This window comes from Atheta coriaria, unplaced genomic scaffold (genome assembly GCF_025399875.1).
Source record: "Atheta coriaria isolate IRGN ID8LTWV9N9 unplaced genomic scaffold, Caltech_Dcor_3.1 hic_scaffold_4_pilon, whole genome shotgun sequence".
NCBI lineage: Eukaryota > Metazoa > Arthropoda > Insecta > Coleoptera > Staphylinidae > Dalotia > Dalotia coriaria.
In genome coordinates this window covers 10,946,075-10,959,631 of record NW_027045446.1, presented here as the reverse complement: position 1 = coordinate 10,959,631, position 13,557 = coordinate 10,946,075, and the positions used below count along the sequence as shown (strand labels likewise).

The following is a 13,557-nucleotide window of genomic DNA, read 5'->3' as shown; positions in this document are numbered from 1 at the left end:
CAATCTACAAATTGTGCTCATTTATTTAACGTTTGCCATACTTTTTACTTTAAGTTGAATCACAAAATTGTGCCGCTTTAATTCTCTGAATTTTATATTTTACTTAATTCTAGAAAAAGTACTACTATGATAAGTTAATTTGAATTCAATTTTGACTCAATTTAGCCTATTTTCAAACACGATATGAATCACAAGATATTGTTGACTAAACAGTTCAACACTTCTAAAATTAGCCTGTTAACAAGTTAACTAGTTTTTACGTAGTGCTTTTCGCTGCATCACAAACAGCCAGGATTAATTGCCGCTTTGGAAAATTTGTTGACAACGCCTTACGCATATTGTTGCTGTAATAATCTGCTCCAGGCTAGACACGTTTATTGACCAAGATCTATTTTCAGGTTCATATAGACTGTTTCAAATTTATGATGTGAAACAAACGAGCGTACTTCTGCGAAAACATTACATATCAATTCATTGTACAAGTCATTTATAAAACGCCAGACAGATACCCCAATCGTTGAATACAGCAACAAATTTTCTTGACGTGATTGACGGCATGACGATACATAAATCATTTAAACTTTAAAACCAGCCGAAAGCGGTTATTTGAACGAAAGCAGAAAGCACAATGGCTGCAATTTTATAGAAACTTTGTTGTACGATTCAATCCATTTTCTAGTTTCTACAGATGCGCTCCATCGTTAGACTTAGATCTATTACACGCATGGGAAAAGTTGTTTCAGTTTATGTGACATCGATTTTATTGACGTCATTGTTGCCATCCACGTAACTCATTTATAATTTATAAACTTTTCTATGACGTCAAACACATATTCACATACTGAGTTTTTTTGCTGGATGCCTTTGTCATGTGTTACGCAATTATGGAAGAAAGAGTGTTCCTTCTGTAGGAAACGAGGCATGCACGTCACACATCAAGGTGTCTGAGTTTGAATTTGGGTCGTCGATGTGGAAATCTGGAAAGCAAAATTAAGAGGGAAAGAGGTTTGACGTCATTCGTAGCTCAAGTGAACGCAAGTGTTTGCAACGCCAGAAAGTCTGCGACAGTTCATTTATCGCACATAAGCATATTTAAAAAATAAAGGATCAACAGTGTTTATAATTATATTGACAGTTTAACATTGGTAATTTAAACAAGTAGACTTTTCTTTTGTTTGCTTTTGTAGAGATTTAAGTGGTTTTAAATCTCAGTGATGTATATTTAAATGATATCCTCGGAGGATGCGTGTCGTCGCTTTTTGGATATATTTTTAGATGCAGACTGACCGATCGAGGGCTAATTTTACGCACGCAAGACGGTTTTAGACTGTTCCAAGTCTTCAGTTCAAAACTCGTACGCAATATGTGATATATTTGACCATGTGATGTACATATTCACTTTGTGAATTGATTGAATTGGGTTTAAAACCTCGATTTTTCTGTCGTTTTCTCATTTATTTGAACTAAAAATTGTGCCAATTTTTATGGCAAAGCCCAACCCATGGGTTTGCCAATCTACAAATTGTCCTCATTTATTTTACGTTTGCCATACTTCTTTTTTACTTTAAATTGGATCACAAAATTGTGCCGCTTTAATTCTCTGAATTTTATATTTTACTTAATTCTAGAAAAAATACTACTATGATAAGTTAATTTGAATTCAATTTTGACTCAATTTAGCCTATTTTCAAACACGATATGAATCACAAGATATTGTTGACTAAACGGTTCAACACTTCTAAAATTAGCCTGTTAACAAGTTAACTAGTTTTTTACGTAGTGCTTTTTCGCTGCATCACAAACAGCCAGGATTAATTGCCGCTTTGGAAAATTTGTTGACAACGCCTTACGCATATTGTTGCAATAATAATCTGCTCCAGGCTAGACACGTTTATTGACCAAGATCTATTTTCAGGTTCATATAGACTGTTTCAAATTTATGATGTGAAACAAACGAGCGTACTTCTGCGAAAACATTACATAAAATTTTAGAAGATAATCTGGGATTTCCCAAAAAGCATCAGTGCATTAGATTATTTTTTATGTACTCTATAACATTCTTATGAGTTGATTTATGCGTTGATTAATGTTTTTGAAGGCGTATTTTATTATTACAAGGGAAAAACATACGCAAGACGACGTAGTAGATTGCATAGGCAAAAATACTAGAAATTTTCTAACGTTGTGTTAATGCTTAGCATAGTGCGGACATAACATTAAAGACCTTCGTTAATTGCCAAATGTTACCTCACGTCCGCGTCCTCAGGTCCACTCAATGTCTACACACGTCCACTTTTGCACTCTCATGTTTGCAATTAGGTGCCAAACTTGTTCAATGCTGCCAAAAGTAGACAAAGTGTGCACAGTGAATGGGAAATAACACTGATAGGTTTACAAACGGTTTTCTTGGTCTTCAAATCTATTATTTATTTATATTTATTATTACATTAGCAAATATTCGTCCATAGTCAAATCTATATATATAAAAATGAATTGCTGTTCGTTAGTCTCGCTAAAACTCGAGAACGGCTGAACGGATTTATCTTATCTTGGTCTGGAATTATTCGTGGAGGTCTAGGGAAGGTTTAAAAGGTGAGAAAAATTCGAATAATTGCCGGGAAAAACCTGAAAAAAGATCTTTTCTTTAGAATAAAATTTGACATTGAGATTCAATCATAGTTATAGTTAAATAGTTGAATTCGAGATGGCGCTCTGAAGTGCATTATTGACAAAACTTTATATAATTAATTTCTTTAAATTAAAATTGCTAATCTTAATGAAAGAATTGACTCTTAATACGAGTATGTCTAGAACAAGAGAGTAGAAACGAATTACATTTTTATTAAACACTGCCGGAACGAAGTCGCGGGCAACAGCTAGTACACAATATATTTTACAAGTCTATTTCCTGTGGATAACGAATAAAAATGATATGATGTGGATAATATTGACAAATGATTCCTGAATCTCTGCATTTGCTTTGATGCGTACACTCATTAGAACCTCGTTCGAATGCTTCGCCGCTATCAATAACTGATTATTATGTAATTATAGAAAGTTCAGTGCATGCGCTACAACATCGCTTGATAGGAATAGCATACGAATTGTTTGATGAGCTATAAATAGCAAAGCATATTGACACACCTCATGCGGCACATGTATTGACACAACTATCTGATAATTTCGGGTATTTGAAATTTTTACCGCTGTATGGGAACGCATCGTTTCCATAATCCACTAATTGGTACTTCGAGTTGACTGAATGCGAAAATTGTAGATTAGGCAGGTATTAGGCAGTATTGAATGTAGGTACTTTTGCGCTTTAATTGGACTCGATATTGTTTGATGTTTGACGTCAATACGAATTTTTCAGCATGGAATTGAGTTTAGGGATGTGGGGGAATATTAACCACGTCTACTGACGTTGGTGAATTCGATCGGTGGTTGGGGTGAAGTGAAATTACTGAATATTGACAGTGTAACGCGTTTGTTACAAAAATAGAATCGTGTTATGAATATTATAGTATTAATTAATCAATGGGTTACTTCGTTCAAGCAATAAAACATTCAAATTCTTAAAAAATTGATAATAATTTTATAAATTGCTTACTTTTCTCATTATTTATCAAACATGGGATATTTCCGATAATTAACATTTGCAGTATTAATTCAATAGAATTTCGATATAAAAATAACATTATTGATTAAGCAGAATACATTCATCATAAGGAACTGTTTGTTTGTGCCCAAAGTGATTCGTAAAATACAATTGACGTAAAACTGATTGTAGAATCGCGAATGGAGCCCGTCAAATAGTTGCCATGTCGACAATATTGAAAACATTAAGATTACAGTTTCTAAACGTCAATTTTTGACCACCAGCGAATATTGCAAATATAAATATAAAATAAACTGACCATAACCAAGTTATAAATTTATTTTTAACTTCTATAAATATTTTAATGGAACTTTTGTTCAAAGTTTTGGTTTCAAACATTTGTTGACAAGAAAATGATTGAATTTGCATGATTTAAACAAAAAAACATTGCTTTAATCTTTCCTCGGATGATGAAAGTCTGCAAGATCTAACGATCATATTCTTCTCACTACTCCATTACACTCGAGTTATTTTTTCATTAACTTGTTTTCCACATTGCTTTATTTGTTCGACAAGTGCAAAAAATGGGTTTCTACAAGGCTAAAATCGCTCTAATAAACTGTTTCCAGTTACTCTACATGTTTTATTATTGTGGGAGTTTGGGCAGTAAACAATTCTTCGAAATAATATATAATGTACAATTTATGATTGTTGTGAGCGCGTGATGTGCCAACGAATCGCGCTTATTATGCACCCAATCAAATGACTCATAATTACCAGCGCGGGCTGGCACATTGGTCATTGAATGTATAGATAATTATAAAATAATTAAAATTGCTCGACCTTCGGCCATCGCGTCTGGCGCTTATTACTTTTGTTATTGGCGAGACACTTTTTACTTTCAAGTTTGAATGCATACATCTTCAGCCATAAAAATTTTACATAAAAATATTAAGATTTTAATCTACGAATTAAAGAAACTTCAACTTAGGAATATTCTGTTGAATATGTAATAATCTTTACAAACATTACTAAATTAATTATCACCTGGAGTCATCTTTTCATCGCTTTCAGCGTTTCTGGAAACAATTTAATGTATATTATTACGTTTTCTAATTTAAGATTAGCCACGTAATAGATTAAATATACTAAAACTCTTATTTATAAATTTGTTGTGACACTCTTCAATCATAAGAGTTGAAAAAGTTATCACTGAATGTCAGCAAGTCATGAATTAAAATCAAGTGGAAAATTTTTGTTACATTGATGCATATCAACATACGCGCTAAGCTGGAGACGTAATATGTTGTATGCTCAAATACAATAATATGCAAAAGCTATATTGATCATAATAATTTCATAATAGCGAAGAGCGTGCAACAACAAATATCTTTTAGTAAATATTCTGGCGTGATAATACTGCGTGAATTGTGAATTACGTACGCACAACGTCACAACCACGCCTCCAAAAGTAACAAATCGCGCAGTTTGAATCAAAACAAATCTCGTCGAGGTTAAACCTGGTGAGATCTTCCGATAAAGTGATTATAACTTTAAAAAATCTCTTTTTATGAAGGAAGTGACGTGAAGATTATAGTTGAAGGATTTTATGCAAGTAAGATTTTATTTATAATTAAATTATATAATATAAATACTTGTTTTTATAATTACGCATAATGACAAGTGTGATAATTACACGAGAAATGTTTATTATCTTTCTACGTTGAACATACGTCGAATAGTTGTTTTATGCACGTGCATTCCAATTGAATTCCACGTTTATTTTATTTATTAAGGTATTTTAATATCAAATTTTAAAAACTTGATAAATCACTTATAATAAAAACATTGGAAATATATTTTTAAAGTTCAGAAACTGCAATTAAAACATTAATTTCTAGAAATAAGGTTTTTTTTAAGTTGCATCTTCTCATGTGAGTAAAATTGTCTACAGTTTCTTTTCAATTAATTTTAATGAATTATTTTTAGTCTAATATGATTGCAAAACCTTCGAATAATTAAAACTAATAGTAATTGCGTTTGAAGTTCGTAATTTGCACAAACGATTGCGAAACTCCAGCAATAACAATATTAATTTCACTTTCATACGCACAACACAGCGAAGATTACATTCGATTACTTGCGATTACGTTCGACGTTTGAAGGATTACACAACTTCATCTAATGCCACTCACTCACTCACTCACTGCAGAGAATAGCTTAACATTGTAACGTTTCCCGCTTGCAAAATGTGCATACCAGCGACAATGGACGTAGCGGTACACCACCATAAAAAGTCAACAGCGCTATACGTCGAGATTCAATTAAATCGAGAACCACGAATGCACAATGTGCAATAAGCAAGAACACGAGGACTCAAACAACGAGTAAAAGACAGTTCCAATCAGCTGTTGGAAGTTATTTATGTCATTAGGTCAGCTTTTTCACGTTCAACTCACTTGGTAACTTTTATGCAATTCTTAGGAGCACATTCATTTATAATCAGTATTTCAAGATTATGTTTGAATATGTTTATATTGTGACTCATAAATAATGTATCCAATCAATTTTATAAAGATTAAAATTGTCTTTTTTGTTCTCAACGGGATTTTGTATTTTACAAAGTCATTTTGCGCCTAACTGTCAATCTGCGGTGATAAACAGAGCGTGTTAGGCGTGTAACTCGATATGATTTGCGAATATATATTGACCGATGCAATTATAAAAGTTTATAATTACTAACATGTGCGTTAAAGCGAACGAAACGGAACCAAGTTCTGAGACAGTGTCTAGACTTAAATTACACTAACAAATACATATGAGTAGTACAAAAATGTGAAATATTTAAGTTTAATTTGATTTTTCACGGTTTTTAGACATAAAAAGTGGCATTTTAAGCACGGACGGCTATAAAAATACTTTAGTCACGGTCTTTAGTCTCGGGTGGAACTTACGCCTGCGAATTTATATTTTTACGGCTTTGAAACCCAAAAATAACAATTTTCTTTTAATTAACTCAAAATTTTTAATACCTCTAGAAATATATAATCAAAATAAACATTTATCATAATTATGCATTTTAGAAAAGAACATAAATCTACAGATTAAGTCACCTTTATGCGCCTTCATTCAATATAAGTAAGTAGTAAGAACCAGTTTGAATTGGTTTCACTATAAATCGCTATAAAACTCTTTTCGAAAATAAAAGAACTCCGGTTAGATCTTTGGCGCCATAATCCAACGATGGCGCGTCTTAAGGCTAAACAACTCAAGCGAACAGGTCGAAGCAATTTGTTATATACCTACTACGCTGTAATTTTTTTTTTATTTCAAACGACGGTTTCGTTTTGCTTGACCTACCTCAATGTCGCGTCGCACCTCTCGAAATACTATGCCAATTTCGAACTGATTAAGACAGCCACGAAACCAAACAAACCAGTATCGACCATAACTTAACATATATTAAACGTAGCATTTAAGTGGAAGTAAAAGATCTTAGGTTAAATTACTAAGCAGTTTATAAGCGTATTTGATCCATAAAAGTGTAATAAATATTGGTAACAGGCACGGATCGATTGAGTGATCAGTCTGTGTCTGTGTGATTTGCCACTTCTGGTTTTCACCCAGAAACAATTCCGAGAAACGAATGCAAAATGTAACAACTTACATATAAATTCGTATCATTTTGATAGTGTTATATTTTACCGCTATAAACCACTTTCAGTAGTATCTACACATTTGTTTAACTGTAAGTGACACGAGAAAGTGGGTGTGAAAGTGCACTTATTTTATATTTTAGGTTATGATACTCGTAGATAATCTAAAAATATAAAACCAATTTTAAAAATTTTGCTATTAATTAATATAAAAGCAAATAAATGAATGCCTTATACATAGCACGCGTTCGTCGAGACGTAAAGTTCAATGTCATGCCAAATCGGTTTTCAATCTCCATATTATCATGCATATATAGTAGTTTGACAGTTCAACATTCTAACGCACTAAAATTTCAAACATTGCGTTTTCTAGCAAATTGTACATTGCTTCAGATTTATTTTATGTTAAATTTTCATGCAAAGATATTTTTAACTCGTAAAATTAATAATCGCCAAGGGAAACAATGGCACACGTCACAATCTGTAGAAAAACCTTGAAAGTTTATTGGTAGTTCCACGTTCCATGTTCCATGTTTTGCGAGGAGTGCTCGTGAATATGCAAAAACGTATTAAAACACTCTCAAATATTTATTATATTCATACAACAAGTACATATTATACCAACGGGAATTTTAATAAGTCTGATAGTATTTTATCGGAAAGCACTTACTTAAAAACACAAATATTTAAATATGAAGACTTTGTAGTTGAAAATATTTTGCTTAAAGAAAGTACTCGTAATTAATTTCTATCTCGACGTTAGTTGGTGGTTTGATTTGATATATCTCGTTGTAGATATAGTATTTCATAGTAATAACCAATCACATGTACAAGTTAAGTTAAATGAATGAATCAGCTTGCTGGTTTCCTTGACTTGCGTTGGCAAATCAAACACACTGTGGCTATAGAAATTGCTTGAACCAACAGAGACAGAGCTAAAGTAAAACGCGACTCGTGACGAGCACGAGTTTAAATAAAAAAGCCGCATGGCAACTGTTATAATAAGCATGATAAGCGCCTGTAATAACTATGCCAACGCAACTTCCACACGCTCTATCAATCGACAGAACAAGCAAAGTATTAAACTTAACAAACCGAAAACGATCAAGTTTTTTTTTCATTAAGCTGAAGCTGATTACGACTGCGATTATGAAAAAGTTTAATTTTAATTATAATGAAAGTAGTTTAAGTGCAACCAAGATTAAACTAGCATGGAATCATTAATCATAGTCTTTAATATTAAGAAAAGGTACAGATGGACTTGAATTTAGATGATTAATCTTTGTAAATTTACATTAATGGCCCCTATGCTTATTAAAAGTTCATCTAGCATAATTTGGATTATAACAGGGAATAGGAAATTTGTTTCGTGCATGATATTTAAACATTCTTAATTAAATAATAAATTTAAATTTAAAATGCATATTTCAGCATATCCCAGCCCGTGACTAAAGCTCGTGACTAAAGCCCGTGACTAAAGTACTTTAGACACGGCCTGGGTCGTGTGTAATTAAAATACACAAATTTAATTACTTGCACATATAGAGTTTACACTTAAGTAAGTAAACTCTTCTTTGTTCATTTTCACAACTGAACGAACAAAGAGTCAAATTGACAAAGTGTCTTCATCTGGTGTGTTTACCTTTTTCTCTGCCTGTTGATTTCTTAACATCAGGGAGTGTCTTCGTTGTCTTTGCTTATGACTTTTTCTTTTTCATCTTGCCTGACGCCTTGTTTTACTTCTGTGAGTTCTGAGTCAAGACCGAAAAATAGAAAGCAATTTAAGGATAAAGTTTCTTTCAGTCGCGTTTGAAGTCGACAACACCAGACAACGCTTCTGCGCACGAAGCAGTGTCTGGTCTGGTTGATTCTAATATAAAAAGACCCAACGAGGGCTGTAAGACAAGATGCGAGTTAATCGCAGGCAGACGCATTTCTGAAAGGTTGTTAGCACCATGTACCAAAGAAAGCTGCACGAGTATTAACTCCAACTTGTTTCATGTCTTCTTAAGAAGCAGCAACGTCTATGAAAGAGGAGATAAAGTCGAAGTTAATATCTTACTTGTGTGTACTTACGCGTATATATTGATCAAATTTAATACTAAAATAAGGAAATGATGTGCTTGCCTATGGAGTTCAATGAATCGCCGATTCTTGGCATCGCTAATTGTAGGTTTGCGGCGGTCGTTCACTGGGTTTGACTTCAGCACCGCATGTGATTAGTGTGCCATCGACTGTGTTCAAAATCGTAAACGCGGTCGCGACGCGGTTGATGACCCCATTTTTTCGGCCACCACCATTTCATCCAGTTCATCATCCCATCATGCTTTGGTTTATACAGTAAAAATGTTAATTACAACTGAGTTTAAGTGTGACTTTGATCAATTCCTGATGTGAAGCGTGATCTCAGCATATTCTGTTGAATTTGATAATCGAATAGGAAATAATTGCGTGAGTGGGATAATTAACGCGTGTTCATTCTTGGTGGTCAATGTAACTTGACCTCTCTGGTCGTATCAGTCGCGAATCGGTCGCACTTGGCAACCGAATGTTATATTTAAATTTATAAAAATAATGCGTTCGTCGTCGGGCGTCGCACGCTGTTCCCACAAATCTACCATTTCTACCAAGTGAACTTCACTCAAATCACGCTTCGGCCACTCGCACGAATTATTTTCGAATTGATGGCTGAGAAAGTGAGTAATAAACATGTCTGAGGCCCGTAATATTCACTTTAGGAAATACATTTCAGGAAGGATATAAAACTGGACATTATTTTTCAATTCAGTACTTATAACTTATAAATTCATCTTGAGTTTATTGCGGAATAAATATTATCTACTTTATTACATAAGTATTGTTAATCATCGATCATAATTGATATTGAAAGAAATTTAAGGCTCCTAGGATAGGGCTTATATTATACTGTCTAAAATTATCGCCAGTCTCGACTAAAATTAGTTCCTAAGACTGTAGTTGCTAAGTTTAACCAGCAGGCGCCGGCGGGAGGATAGGCCAATCTTTTGAACAAGCGATTAGGCTATATGTACCTGGGCTTAGAATTAAAACTAGACTACGCGATCATATAATTTACTACGATTTTAAATTTTCGTTTCTCGACAATTCTGCAAAGTCTAAAAATAGCGTGCAGTCATCTAGAAATATAATACTTATGTTGAAGTTTGTGTTGAGTTGAATGCGCTTGCATAAATTTTTTCAGGAAAGGCAAAAATTAAATAAAACGGTAGACGCTTTCACAGACATTCGTTTTTTGCTTGCTGATTCATATTATTGAGAGAAGTGAAACTCAAAATGCAAATTCATCACAACATTTTCTTACAAAAAAATGTCATGAAAATAAAACTTTGTTTGCAATAAAATACTACAGCACATTGTGTAAAATGGTTATATATTCTTATTATATAGAGCTTATAGATAATGTAAATGCGCTCTTAATTATCTCTTTTAGTTTACGAGATATTCGCGTTTGAATAAAATGGGCAAAAATAGAAAAATGTCACTTTTTAGCACTTTTACTCGCGTTTTTCGACCCTTTACTGTAGGAAATATAATTATTTTATATTTTTATCTGATACAGAATCTTCTAATCTATCATAATCAGCAATTTGTTGGTTGCTGTGGCTTTTAGTTTAAGAGATATGAATTTTCAAAAATCGTCGAAAAAAAGTATCAAGCACCCCCCCTTGGTCATTTTTTCCTTAAGAGTAAAAATTTTATCTCTTAGATTTCCCTTTTAACTATCGTATCTGATAGAGATTCGTCCGTACATTAAGACGCTACGATCAGATCTTAATTATCTCTTTTAGTTCACGAGATATTCGCGATTGAAGAAAATGGCCAAAAATTGAAAAATGTCACAAAAATCAAAAATCGTCGAAAAAAATGCCCATTTTTTCTTATGAATTAATGTTAGCAATCGTATGTTTAATCTATCATAATCAGCAATTTGTTGGTTGCTGTGGCTTTTAGTTTAAGAGATATGAATTTTCATTACATCTCTCTATGTGCTTACTTTTTCAATTAGAAGATCAAACTGCATCAATATGTGAACGTATAAAATTAGCAAATTATCGGAAAATATAATAATGCATTGTTATGGGTATAACCTCCACGTGTGTTAAGTATTTTTTTATTTATAGAATATTTACGGAATTTCCAAGCAATGCGCATTGTTTTTGTCATTGACGTTTTCCTTTGTTGCGCATGAGCAAATTTTTTTAATTTGTATTTACTTAACGAGAGTGATAAGAGTTAAATTCATATCAAATTGGATTGGACTGTAAACAATTTGTTGGTGCATTTTTGTTTTCCCACACGTTTAGACTCACTGCCAAAAGTAGTAAACAATTTATTTAACGCCAAAATGCCTGTGTCACCAGCTCCAATGTTTTTAGCAACAAATTTTAGTCAAACATTGTTGAAATTGTTGTTTAAACACACGCAAATCGCACATTAATCGGACCATAACAACACCCAACTCTATTTAAAAATCAACTTGCATACAGTTTAATATTTATCACTTTCTTAATGTGTGTACAACAAAACGATAACCGAAATACAAACAGCACTAATTTTTCGATCACATAGTGATATTATTGACTGAAGAAGTGCTTGGTAACACTTAAATTTCAGGGCGGTTATTTAAACATTTAGAACTATTTAAATATTGAATGTATTTTTACCTATGAGTATATTTTTGAAATTGCGAAACGTTGCTAATTTCATCGTTCAACAAGGACCCACATGGAGTGTGACCTAAGCTAAATTCGCACTAAATCTTCCGATATTTGAAGAACCAATGGAACTCCAACAACAACCAAACATGTTTATTGCTAAAAACTATACCAAATACGCAACACCTCATAATGTCAACATCACATGAGATAAAACATGAGTAAAAGTCTGACTCGACAATATTTTTTTTAATAATCACTTAAATACACTTGCAATTATAGTTCGTAGGTAATCTACTCCTACTCTACCAAAACATGAGTCTTAAAACCCACGCACTTTGTTTTTAGTTTTCGATATAGAAGTGAAATTTCAATTTCTCTGGTAATAACTGATTGTAGAAATGTCTAGGTATGTATTGCGCGTGTGTGTGAACGACAATTAAAATTATCGCTAGGCATGTTTCGAGTCTTGTTTGCATTTCCATGTCCCAGCTAATAATGTCGAAGTTGTGGGAGCGTGCCGTATCGCCGCATGCATAAAAGGCTTGCGTAACGCGAGAACGCCTTGGTAACAACACAAGCCGCAGAATTATTTACATCAGCAAATTAATACAACATGGGTGTCAAATGGGCACACAGGAAGCAATAACAATGTCTCTTTCAATACGTTATAGTTGCAGCTTAACTTAAACTTAACTTGCTTTTTAGTTGGTACAATAAAGTTTTTGTTTCAGAACATGCAACGAAAACGTTTTTAAAGATATTGAAATTAATGTCCGGTTGTCATAAACATTTGAAGAAATTATATTATTGTACATGTTGAAAGGGTATGAGTCATTTTAACTTTCGACTTAAGATTAAGTAACTGACCGATTTGAGCATTCAGCATGCATTTTATTTATTCTTTTGCAAAGAGTTGGTAATTTTAAAAAATCAGTTTTGCTCTTAACTTAACCTAATTTCCGTTTCACGTTGCTAGTGATTTTATTTTTATCTGTTTGTTTATCTTTGCGTTCATCTTTGATATCGACATCTTCGTCTTCATGCTCGTTGGGCGTGTTTCGTCAAATGGCAATCTATTAACCCAGTTTACACTTGCAAATGCATAACATCTTGCGCGTAAATGCATATTTAGTTCACTGGCTTCGCCTCTGATTTCGTCAGATTTAATGCTTTGAAACCTTGCAACTCATGTCTAGCCAAACAAACAATTAACCAATGAATAATTTTACATTTTCTTTAATTAAAAGCAAATATACTAAATATTTATAATTTTTTTTTAACTTAAAACAGCGTTCATTAAATAGAGTATCATGTTTTACTACTAGTTGAATTTTAGGATAGCGATGCGTTAGTCTGGCTCGACTCGTACTACTTTCAAGTGTGTATTATTATCCTGCCGTCCTGCGAGACCTATGCATTTGAGCATTTAGAATATGCATTATTATTAGATTTAATTTGGCGCAATCCAACACATCAGCTATCACTGAGCACATAAAAGTTTTATTTAAAACCTAGTTGCTTGGTATAATATTCTTAAATATTACAATTTTATTGCGGGTTACAAATTTAATAATTAGACAATCTAATTGAAAAAATCAAGTCAAAA

General features: G+C 32.9%; 1 protein-coding gene across 2 annotated transcripts in view; it reads left to right on the top strand.

The window, feature by feature from the left end:
* LOC135790514 (uncharacterized) overlaps positions 1-13,557 on the top strand; it is a 69,764-nt gene that overhangs the window by 43,379 nt on the left and 12,828 nt on the right. The gene's annotated exons all lie outside the window — the stretch shown is intronic.